The sequence below is a fragment of the Talpa europaea genome (assembly GCF_964194135.1).
Source record: "Talpa europaea genome assembly, chromosome: 10".
Classification (NCBI taxonomy): Eukaryota; Metazoa; Chordata; class Mammalia; order Eulipotyphla; family Talpidae; genus Talpa; species Talpa europaea.
The window spans coordinates 57630471-57642516 of record NC_140077.1 but is presented as its reverse complement, the minus strand read 5'-3'; the positions used below and the strand labels follow the sequence as shown (position 1 = coordinate 57642516).

Here is a 12046-nt window from a genome sequence, read left to right as displayed (position 1 = left end):
CCACTCACCAGTATAGAGAGAAGGTAATCCCAACCTCTCTATTCTGCCCTGATGTGGGTGTAGTCAGCTACTGTAGAGATTCTTAATGCTTAATGTTTCTATGTAGCTTTTTCCTCTTTTCTGAAACACCATCCTAGTGGGGAGACCTATGTATAAAAAGGGTTAAATAAGTTAGATCGTTTTTTTTTTTAGTTTAACAGGCATTTATTCCTTGAGTCAAACAACCTCTACACACAATGGAAATACATGGTTTAAGATTTTGAGTGGAATTTAAGTCTCAGTAAGTTTTGAGCCTGCATGTTTTCTTGAAAATTGGGACTTTCAAGACACCTAAAGAGAAGTTGCAATTAGATTTTGAAAGTATTCTTAAAACAGCAAAACCGGAATTAGTAGGGATTAGGGTAATTCTGTATTTCTACACAAATTCACACTGGAAACAGCCGTCTTTGAAGACAGGAAGCCATAAATTCTAGACTATGGTGTTGTGTCATGTTAAGGTGGGCAGTTGATGGCCTAGCCAAGTTAGTGGAATGGTACTTCTGCTGTTGGCCAGGGATGAGAAAAATAACTGTAGACATTGTTAGGTAAGAAACAATAGATGACAGCTACATCTATTATGCCTTAGTTCTTAGTAGCCTTATGAGAATAGATGTGGGTTGACCCAAGATGATTAAGACTGACTCAACAGTAATATACTTTTAAACAAAGCCAACCATCTTTCTCCAGGTTCCTAAAAGTGTGACAAACAGATCAAGCTTTTAAAACTTTGATCAAAGTGGACACAATTTTTTATCCTCACATTTCAAAGGTATGTGACTGTCCCTGGTCTCCCAACCCATGGCATTACTAGTTTATAATCCCAAATAATGTCAATTCCCATTACTGACCACTGTGCACATAATTCAGGATCCTACATACCCCATGAAGTAATGGAATTCAATCAGGAGCCTTGACTTGAATGGTATCGTGGAGACACTTGTTTATGTTAACCAGGATATTTCATTTATAAGAACAGGTCTTGTAACAGGTTTATTCAATTCTCCTAGAAATGGTGGCTTTTATACTGATTTTCAGAAGCAAGTTATAAAAATGGAATATTGGATTAAAAATGTGGGCCCGAGTTAGCTTTCATTTTTTTCTGCATATAATCACAACAAATGATTAGGATAACATTCATGTTTCAAGCAAAATCCAACTTAAATTTGTTCTCACCAACTCCTAAAAACAGCCACTTAAGAAAACCAGATCATCACATTACCCCAATGAAGTTATAGGTTTTATCACATGCACCAAGAAAGCTATAGGGCTAGTTTCTGCACTCTTTTTTTTACAGGATTTTACACCTATTATACCAAATAGCATTTTAAACACTGACATATAACTCCCTAATAAGATAAAGCAAAGACAAAGCATTTATCTTATTAGAAACAAGATACATCACTTACAGCCTTCAAACATTATTGCACTTTAACTCTCATAATTTGACAATGCACTCATGAAACAATCTGCAGACACTAGTTTTAACAAATTAAAGAACACTTTTAAGCAGACATAACTGTCCTAAATTGTTTATTAGGTAAGAATTTTACAAACATTACTTATTAGCGGTACTGGTGGAGCTGTAGAGTATTGCGCCTTCTCCAAGCTGCACGGCGAGTACCACCAATAGTGTGGTGGAACTTGTGGCTCTTTCCAAGACCACGGCTCTTGCGGCCTGCAGATGTTAGCTCCCGCATCTCCCTGTGCTTGTGGACTGGTTTAGTGATCCATTGGGTGTCAGGATTTCTTCTGATAGCTTTATGGGATGGATCGATGAGGATAACCTCAAAAAATTTGTACGTGGAATCTTCACCAACCCAGTAAGAATTCAGGACTCTCAGAGCTCCACAGTGGCGTCCAGCTCGCTCTTCAGCAACAGATTGAAGGCTTCTAGCAAACTGCAGCTGATTTACACCATGGTGGACAGGCTTGTCATAGCTTGCACCCTTTGGAACTGGACGTTTGCAGCCACCACGGCGCACACGAATGCGATATATGACATAACCTTGCTTGGCTTTGTATCCCAGTCTTCTCGCTATATCTGGCCGGGTGGGGTGGGGTGGGGTGCCATGTGGAGGGTCGACAGCTGGCGATACTGCCAGCAGCGCACCCTGAGAAGAAAGCGCTTCTTCCTCCATAGTTCCTGGACGTATTTGTAAGCGCCCATTTTGGCTTACCTTTGCGGAAAAAAACTGATGGCTGCCGCCAGATGGAAAAGGTAAGTTAGATCTTTTTATGCTTAATTTTGTAAAAGTAAAATATATTTTCATGTTTAGATTTTATTACTACATGAGGAAAATTATAATAATTTGGCTATGTTTATAATATCATTTGAGAAGAATTTTCAAATATGCATATTTTTCTAATAAGCCACAATATTAAAAATGGTCTTAATTTAATGTATCTCATTTCATTATTGCTATGTAGACCTATAGAAGGAAGACAATGGATTATAAACTCAAAATGTTTGAATGACTGACCTTAATAACTAATATAGGAGTTTTCTCAAAATTAGACTATTTCTCTACATGGAAGTAATGAGTCAAATCAATTTATAGTTCTGGCCAATGAATCAGGTTGTGTTAGGAAAGGTTTATCAATCTGGGTATGGTGGTGGATACAGCGTATACAGGGAATATGTTTAAAATTATTAAATAGCTTTTGGATTAAAGACAGCTTTAGAAAGAGCAGAAAGATGTGAATGAATCTAGGTGAGTTCCTGCCTTTCCCCTGTCATATATTTGCCTTTTCCTGGAAAAACTGGCAGCACATGCTCTTTGCGATTTGTTATACCTCAATCCAGAAACATCCTTTCTACTTTCTCTTTCCTCATCTCAATCTCTAATCTTCGTTACAGAAGTTTTGTATTATGCATTGTGATAATCTATAAATAGAAGTATTAAACTTATATTTATCAGAAATTAAATGCATTCCTAGTAATGGAAACCTATGATGTGATTTTGAATAAAAGGTACTGCCTTCGACACTTCTTGCCTTAGGTGAAGTGATTTGGCTGGTATGGTAGGTGAAACACCCTCTGTACTAGGAAGTAGAATGGCAGCATTTCTTCTCTGAACTCCAATAGAAGAAAAGGTGGAGTTTGAAGTCAAGGGGGAACCTATTAAAGGCCACAGATGGACCTAGCAGTAAATATTTTTCCCTAAACATCTACCTTTTCTGGTAGCAACAGACTGGGGACTATGAAATGGAGCATCTAAACTGGAATGCTAAATATGTCATTGAGAAAATGGGGGGATTGACATGTATCTTTGAGAAAATTCCAATGGGACTTGCAAAACAAAGAAACCTGGTGTGCATGTCCCCAACCATCTCCTGGAAGTCCTTGCTCAGTTCAGTTGAAGTTTAGGTCAAATACAAAATTACGAAACATTCAAAGAACTGGTAGGTAGCAAAACAGTTGGAAAGGCCTGAACTCTTGGTAACTGAGCAGGTTACCAAGGAAGGGAAGATAAGCACTATTCAGTTAATAAGTCCTGTAAAAATCCCACAGAATGTCTTTTCTGGCTTACTATTGTGTAGTTGGAAAAAACACCATTTTCTTTTTGTTTGTTCCTTTTTCCCAATTATTTTTGTATTTGGTGAAAAATTTGAGTTGAATAAATGGTGCAAGCTTACTTTTTCACAATTTCCTCAGGTTAAGAATGTAAATGTGTGCGAGACACATATGAGGGAAGGGAACATTATTTGAGCCTCATTTAGTAATGCAATTTTCATACAAATGGAAATGTTTCCTGACTCAATTATTTGCAGCTAAAACTGATTTTCTTATTTCAAGTATGGGGAATTAAAAAGCCAGGAAGGAACATGACTATATTTTTTTGGTACTGTAGTGCTCCAAATTGACCTTCACGATTCATTCACCAGTTTGTTTGTTTGTTTTTTTCCTACCAAACAAATAAAATCCCTCCAAAAACTGGTTGAAAGCAGTACTTGTATAAACTGATTCTCCTCACATGACTGAGCAATAGGCCTTCTTACTTACCCACTTTAGGACCCAATGAAAATGTTCTGACTGAATGTCTTGAAAACAAGAACATGATAGTAGCGGTGAGACAGAGGATAGAGAAAGGGAAGATACGGGAGATACAGGAGGAGGATACTGGATTTTTGAATTAAAATCACTAATTTAAAAAAGTAATTATGCCATGAAAATAAATACTAATACATAAGTGGGAAGGCCAAAATAAGTTGTATATTGTGTTTCTAAAGGGAAATAAGTGTATCCATTGTCTGTTAGTATAATATGCATACCAGTGGCTTTTATCTAAATATCTGCACTGCCTGGTCTGGAATGTAGTTGACTATACACATGTCAGTGGATGCTGAGGGGTAGTCCTGAAGGAGTGATGGTTACCTCTGTAGGAATATATATTATCCACCTTAAGCCTATTTCTTTGTAAACTGGAAATAAGTAAAACAAAAAGAAAATATGATCCTCAGCTAGTATTTTATCCTCTAAATCACTGAGGGTCAGTCACTAAAATTCACTATCTATTCAAAATAGAACAACATCACTAATAATGCTTTGAAAGTATATGTCAGTAAGGTTTTTTTTTGCAAAAATCTATTTTACTGAATAGACCGCTGGTATCAAAACTCTATTAAAATTTGGGATGTGAGGCAAGAGTATTGAAACACTGGAAAAAGTCAATCACCCTGATGATTTTTTCCATTTCAGTGTACTTCTCCATTATAGAAAATTAATAGTGCAGTATTTTCCTAGAAGCCTTATCAAAGAAACAAGAGTTCCACAATTAGAGATGGATGTTAGAAATTATAATCAATTCTTTTGTTGCTTACTTACAAAAATTATAAAAGTTATAAATATTATTAAAGAAAGTTTTATTGGTTTTAGTAAGAAAATTTAGGGCCACCCTGGTGGCGCAAGGACTTAAGCACCGCACTGCAAAGCAACCTGCACCTTCTGCAGCAGAAGTTTGCTCCCCGACAGGCCAGGGAACAACCTACATGGCGAGGCAGACCTCTCTTGACTTGCCTGCTGCTCCTCTCAGCAGTGTATTTCAGTCTGCCTGATCTGTTTCCCACTCTGTCTCTGGTGAATCTTCTCAACCCCTGCATCTCTGGCCTGTACCCCAGCTCTTGTATGCATAGATGAATGAATCTTTAAAAAAAAAATTCATGGTGCCCATAATTCTGCCTAATGGTATAGTGTTTTCAATTCAGATCCTAAACAAACAGTAACACAGAAGTGAAAGTAATTTAACAAGGCACAAAAAAAATGATGTTAGAGAAAAAAGCTACAGGACCCAGAAAAACAAATGAAGGTTGTTATTGAAGCATCAACCAATTAACTCTTAAAATATTTTGGGCAAAGTTTTGGTACTTAAGAAGAACCTGCAGTTGTTTTAAATAGACTGTAAAAATGTGCAAATGAAAGGGCCCTAAGAAGGATACAGCGTCAGCCAGAGTAGAAGATTAGTATAGGAGACACTGAGGAAAAACTGTAGGAAATTGTAGGAAAAAGACAATAGACGAAATGAAGAGCTAGCTCAGAACAGACACCTTCCTGTTAGTCCATTCTGAGTAGTTTTTATACTTTCTTAGAAGGATGGAATTAGACATTCACATAAGCACCTAATAAATATTGTTTTTTGCTATGTATATAGACATTAGGTATTTATATAGTAAATTCTGTAAGCAACACATCGTTGTTGCTGCTAAACTTTTACAAATACCCACATTTTCAAGTAGAAAGACATTCGTAAACATGGCTGGCTTTTCCTGAATTGCATTAGTTAGAGAGCCATACGCAGATTATATATTCAATGTTCACTGTAGTTTTGACATTTGTTTTGTTATGCCACAGAATTTTTGTAAATGGAAAAATTAGTAATAAACTCTAAAATGATCTTAAATTTGCAGGTGCTTGACACTTTTCTGAATTTTACAAGTGCTATCAAAATCATCCCTCAGGAAGATAAAATGCCATGTCACAAAATCTCATGCTGCTTTTAACTAATAAAGTATCTTAATATTCAATTCCAAGCTGCCAAAGTTTCTCTGTCATATTCATATGACAGTGTAAGTACAGGTCTTAAAAAATGTCTTCATAAAGTTCAGATTTAAAGACTTCAGATTTCAGTACCTCAAGATGTTATTTGGCAATAGTTTCTAAACTTCAACATTTTTTCATCTTATTGAACCTATGATTTCATTCTCACAGATATGATTAAGATTTAACTCCATGTATGCTTTGATACTGTTGAAAATAATATAGAAAAATTGGAGGAAAAGAAACCCCTAAATATCTCGATGGTCAAATAAATCATGCTACATTTGCACAATGGAATATACACATTCCATAAATTAAATTTTTAGTGGTTTCCATGGCCTAGAGAATGATCATGTATGATATGATTATCTTTGAGAATTAGAGTCATTCATTACTTTTTGCTTATGTGATTTTCCATACTATCTACAACAAACACATATTATTGCATAGTTAAAAGATAAAAACTGTTAACAAAATTCCTCATTTTCTAAAATTTGCAGGTCATAGAATGTTTTCTTATCATGATTTATTTTACTCTGCATGTTATATTATACTAGTAAATCCCAGAATGATGAAAAAAGATTCTTCGATGTACTGCCTCAGAATTTTTAGAGGTAGGACCTAATCTAATCCACAACTTAGAATTTGGCAATGCTTTATCAGTTTAGGGAAAAAGTTGATGCAACACAAACATAGATCCAAAGAAACTAGCACTGCTGTATTGAGGAAAACACTGTGTGAAATAAATTATGGTAATGTGAAAGACAGCTACTAAGAATGAAGGTTCCACCTTTTCCAAAAATGGGGTAATATTTGCCCTCCTTTCTCTTCTCTTGTTTGTACCTTCTTCCAAGTTCAAATGTTGGTGAATCCTTCTGTACTTAAACTCTGATATCAGTAATTTATAACAGTGTAAATTTAATTTCATCTATATTAGTCCTATCAGAATATTTATTTTTTACACTTCGACTCTACTCTTGGAACAAAATAATTTTTCTGTTCCTTAAGATTCCACATCTTCAAGAAGCAGATGAAGCCTGTGAATGTTATAGGATTAGGGGAAGAAGTCTTTACTGATAAGAAATCCCATCAAAGAAGCATGACCTACCAAACCAACCAGCTTTGAACGAAACTTAGAGATCTTCCAGCTTTTTGACAATTCTGGTTTGAAAGTATAAATACCAGGGTCATTCAAATTATGGATTATCTGGTATTATAAAGACTTTAAACATTTGCATGTTTGGCTGTTTTGAAGTACTCCGAGATCTGAAGACTAGAAATTTATAACTATGTGGAGGCACCAATCTGAACCTTGTTCTTTAAGAAAACATTTCATGGCAGCAATTCCTCAGTGCAGATTAGCTAGCCATCCAGAAATTACTTATCAATATAGTCATGTATTTTCTTCTTATCTTTTAAATAAGCAACCATTCACAGGATAGTGTGTTCCTTGAGAAAATTGCCATCTAGTGGAAGATACAACAAACATAATTTAAAATTATACAGTCTCTTCCTTTCTAGACTGCCCCTTCCAAGTTAAATTTCCTCTATTTCCTAACAGAGACATTCTACTTTACTATCATTTATATAAAACTTACTGTGAGTCATTCCCTATTCTCAAAAGTTTGCAAAGATTAACATCTCAATCTCATGACAATGGGCTACATAGGGTATGGTATTACCCTATAGGAAACTGAGGCAGAAATGTTAGGTAGATTTTCTTAGGTCAGTTTCCAAATAAATGGGAGAGATGGGATTTGAAGCTACACAATTTGGATGCAGAATCCCTGCATTTAGGCACTATGTTAATGGCCAATTCATTTCATTTTATTTTTCAATTAAAAGTAAAGCAACTGGACCATCACAATAGGTTAGGCTATGCTGTGGTAGTTCATGACCTCAGAAATTTCAATAGCTTTTGATCTCAAAAGTTTATTGCCACTTGCACATTTCATGGTGGATGCCATTTGTTCAAGTAGTCTTCACCTTGGGACCTAATTTGACAGAGCAGTTTCTATCTGGGACATAGCTGTTCATTGTGACAGAAAGAGAAAAATAGAGCAAGCCACATGTTTATGTTTAAAGTTCTGGGAAATAATTAATGCTACTTTCTCCCACATTTCATTGGCCAAAAAAATTTCACAAGATAAAGCCTGCCGTTAATGGGATTGGCGAGTAAAATTGTCCCTCCAAGGAAATGTCTCCAACATTTTTGTTCAATCTATTCAACCCACTCAACAATATTACATTTTTAAAAAGATTTATTTATTTATGCATACAAGAACTGGGGTACAGGCCAGAGGTGTGGGGGTGAGAAGATTCACCAGAGACAGAGTAGGGAACAGAACAGGCAGATAGACGGAAATACACTGCTGAGGGGAGCAGCGGGCAAGTCAGGAGAGGTCTGCTGAGTCATCCATCCTTGTCAACAACAATAACAAAAAAATGGGCCTCCCCTGATGGCACAGGCGGTTGAGCGCAGCACTGTGAAGCTGTCCACAGCCTCTGCAGTATGGGTTTGATCCTGGCCGGCAGGCGAGAATCCCAAATGGCGCGGCAGACCTCTCCTGTCGCGCCTGCTGCTCCCCTCAGCCATGTATTTCAGTAGATCTGCCTGTTCTGCACCCTGCTCTGTCTCTGGTGAGACCTCTCACCTTCCCATGCATCTGGCCTGTACCCTGGTTCTTGTATACTTAAATAAATAAATCTTAAAAAGAAGAAAGGAGAGGTCTGCTGAGCCATGTGGGTCAGCTCCCTGGCCAGGGATCAAACTCATGCTGCAGTGGCTGTAGATAACTTCATTGTGCTGCATCTTAACTCCTTGCACCACCAGGGAGGCCAAAATATTACAATTTTAGTGATGTATTTGTTATGCTGTAATTTGTCTCCCTCCCCTGACTTTAGTTTCCCTTTCTCTGTTATTCACTCATTCATATTCAGAGCTTCATATAATATTTGGAACCTAGAAGGCACACCAGACACATGTCGAGAGGTTGAATGACTGCACATACTCATTGATATCCAGATGTGGGGTTGGTACACAACTTTGTTATTGGACAAACACTGGCCTCCATTCTCAGTTCTGCCCTTAAGTTAGTGTGGAACCTGGTAAATCTGCATAAATAATCACCATGATTAGCTGGCATGATGTATGCCAAGTGTGACCAAGGTAAATATTATTTGTTATCCAATTATTACCTATTTTCATATTCCATCAAATATAATAGACTTATTACTTTATGGATCACAAAGAAAGAAGAGTTGCCAACTAAACAATTTTATAACTCTTTCAAAGAGGACTTAATTTCAGAGATCTTAAAATGTCAAAAAATGTACAGTTATTATAATTAATGACATTTATGTGTTAGAAATTAGGGAGCTTATACAGGTAATATTGTTTTATAATTTTTTTTTTTAAAGATTTATTTACTTACACAAGAACCGGCGTACAGGCCAGACCTGCGTGAGTGTGAGAGGATTCACCAGAGACAGAGTGGGGAACAAACCAGGCACACTGACTGAAACATACTGTTGAGGGGAGCAGGGGGCAAGACAGGAGGGCCGCTGTGCCATGTGGGCATCTCCGTGGCCAGCAAGGATCGAACTGGCACTGCAGAGGCTGCAGACAGCTTCACAGTGCTGTGCTTAACAACCTGCGCCACATGGAGGCCCCAGATAACATTGTTTTAATGAAGATGGGGATTATGAGTGGCCAGATTATATGAAGGATAAAGATTTTCCCTATCTCTACTGTGTCAGACACTTCAAGTTGTTTTTGTGATAGCTATTACTCCCTTCCCTGTTTCACCCTTTCTAGAATAACCCTGATTGTTTTGATCCTTACACCGTGCCTAGAGAAAGAATTCAACTCTAATTTCTAGGTTTAGGGAGTTTATAATAAATTTAATTCAATCATCGTCTCATTCTCTTTACTAATGAATGGTTTAAAAATAGTGTTGTGACTTATTCTATTAAATTGAACCTGAGAGAAAGTTTTCAGGAAGTCTTCTTTCTTAGAGTAGCTTCTATAGTAAATGCTTGAATTCCTTTAATTCATGAGACCATAGCTAAGAAATCTGAATGGTATTGGCAAATGTTGGTGGGGATATTAAAATTTTTGGAGGCTTTAACTTTCAGTCTTGCTATAATTTGGGGGAATTCTTAGCAAGAGTAAACAAAGATAAAACATCTATAAGAAAGACATCAGTATACAGCTATGAGAAAAATAATAACTGAAATATTATTGGACCCCACTATGTGCCAAGGACTTGATGTAGCTTGATTTCTATACATTTAAAAAATTAAATATTCTATTTGGAACCATCTTGAACCTATAGAGAAGTTACAAGAAGAGAAAACAAAGAAATCACATAAACCCTTTGCTTGGGAACTTCATTCAACTTTTACCATTTTTTCCCAGTAACATGTTAGCAACAATTTCAACCCAGGAATTATACATCATACCCACTTGCCTTTTGAGTCCCTTTCAGTCTGCAATAGTTCCTCAGTCTTTCCTTCACTTTAATTTTGTTAATATATTTGAATATTTTTTGATTGCTGAGTAATATTCCATTGTGCATATGTACCACATTTCTTGATCCAGTCATCTATTTTTGGGCATTTGGGTTGTTTCCAAAGCTTAGCTATTGTAAATAGTGCTGCTATAAACATAGGAGTGCAGGTGCCCTTTGGAATTAATGTTTCTGTGACATTTGGGTGAATACCTAGGAGTGGAATAACCACATGCAGTTTGCAGCAACATGGATGGAGCTACAAGGGATCATGCTGAGCGAAATAAGTCAGAAAGAAAAATAAAAATACAGGATGGTCTCACTCATAGCAGGAATTGAGAAAACCTAAATAAGGGACCAAGAAAAAGACTAATTAATACAAACTAAAAATCAAAATCAACAAGCAACTATAAACTAGAGACACACTACGGTGGTGGGGGGGAGGAGCAGGGAGAGGAAGGATTAGGGTCAAAATAAGGGGGGGGGTGCAATTGTATGGGGAATATAACCAAAATGAAAATGCATACATTGTGCAAAAATGAAAAATGATGTAAGACTTATATAAAATAAAATATAAAAGAAATATATATTTGAATACTGTAGATCCTTGACTTAGGTTTGTATAATGCGCCCTCTTGATCATTCTCCCAAGTTGAGATGTGCTCACTTCATCCTTTTGGGTCACATGACCTTAATGGGGGTGTTAACATTGATCACCTGATTAAGAGGATGTCTGACAGTTTCTCCACTGCAAATTCACTTTTTTTATCTTTGTAATTAATAAATAAACATTTTGTAAGAGAATACATAGAAACTCTCTAAAAATCCCATTCCTCATGCATGTTCAACCAGTAGTTATAGCATTATTGATGCTTCCTTTCTGAATTACTATTCTGATGGTCACCAAAAGGTGATTTTCTGTTATTATAATTTCATCTATATTTATTTTCAGTTGACTTTCTACAATAAAGAGCTTTCTCAATTAGTCATTTGTGTGTCTACACATATGTATTTACTATATCCCTGTGAACTTATGGACTCCTAGTTTATTTATTTATTTATTTAAAGATTTATTTATTTATGCATACAAGAGCTGGGGTACAGGCCAGAGATGCAGGAGGTGAGAGGATTCTCCAGAGATAGTGGAGAACTGAACAGGCACATTGAAGTACACTGCTGAGGGGAGCAGTCGGCGAGTCAGGAGAGGTCTGTTGTGTCATGTGGGTTATCCCTCTGGCTGGGGATCGAACCTGTGCTGCAGATTGCTTCAGAGTGCACTGCTTAACCCCTTGAGCCACCAGGGAGTCCCTCCTAGTTTATTTAATATGTTATTTTCTACTATCATGATTTATTTCAAGGCTTAAAATCATGCCAGATTTGACTAGTTGGAGCTATTTAAACTAGTTACTAAATTCTTTAGACAAGTTTTAGTCATTCTTTGAGTTTTTCCTTACTTTCAAGA

At 36.6% G+C, this 12046-nt stretch overlaps 1 pseudogene across 1 annotated transcript; it reads right to left on the bottom strand.

The window, feature by feature from the left end:
• Window positions 1-1601: 1601 nt before the first annotated feature.
• On the bottom strand, window positions 1602-2302 carry LOC311178255 (large ribosomal subunit protein eL15-like; annotated as a pseudogene). Its single transcript has one exon. The product of its transcript is annotated as a large ribosomal subunit protein eL15-like (transcript).
• Between the last annotated feature and the right edge of the window lie 9744 nt (window positions 2303-12046).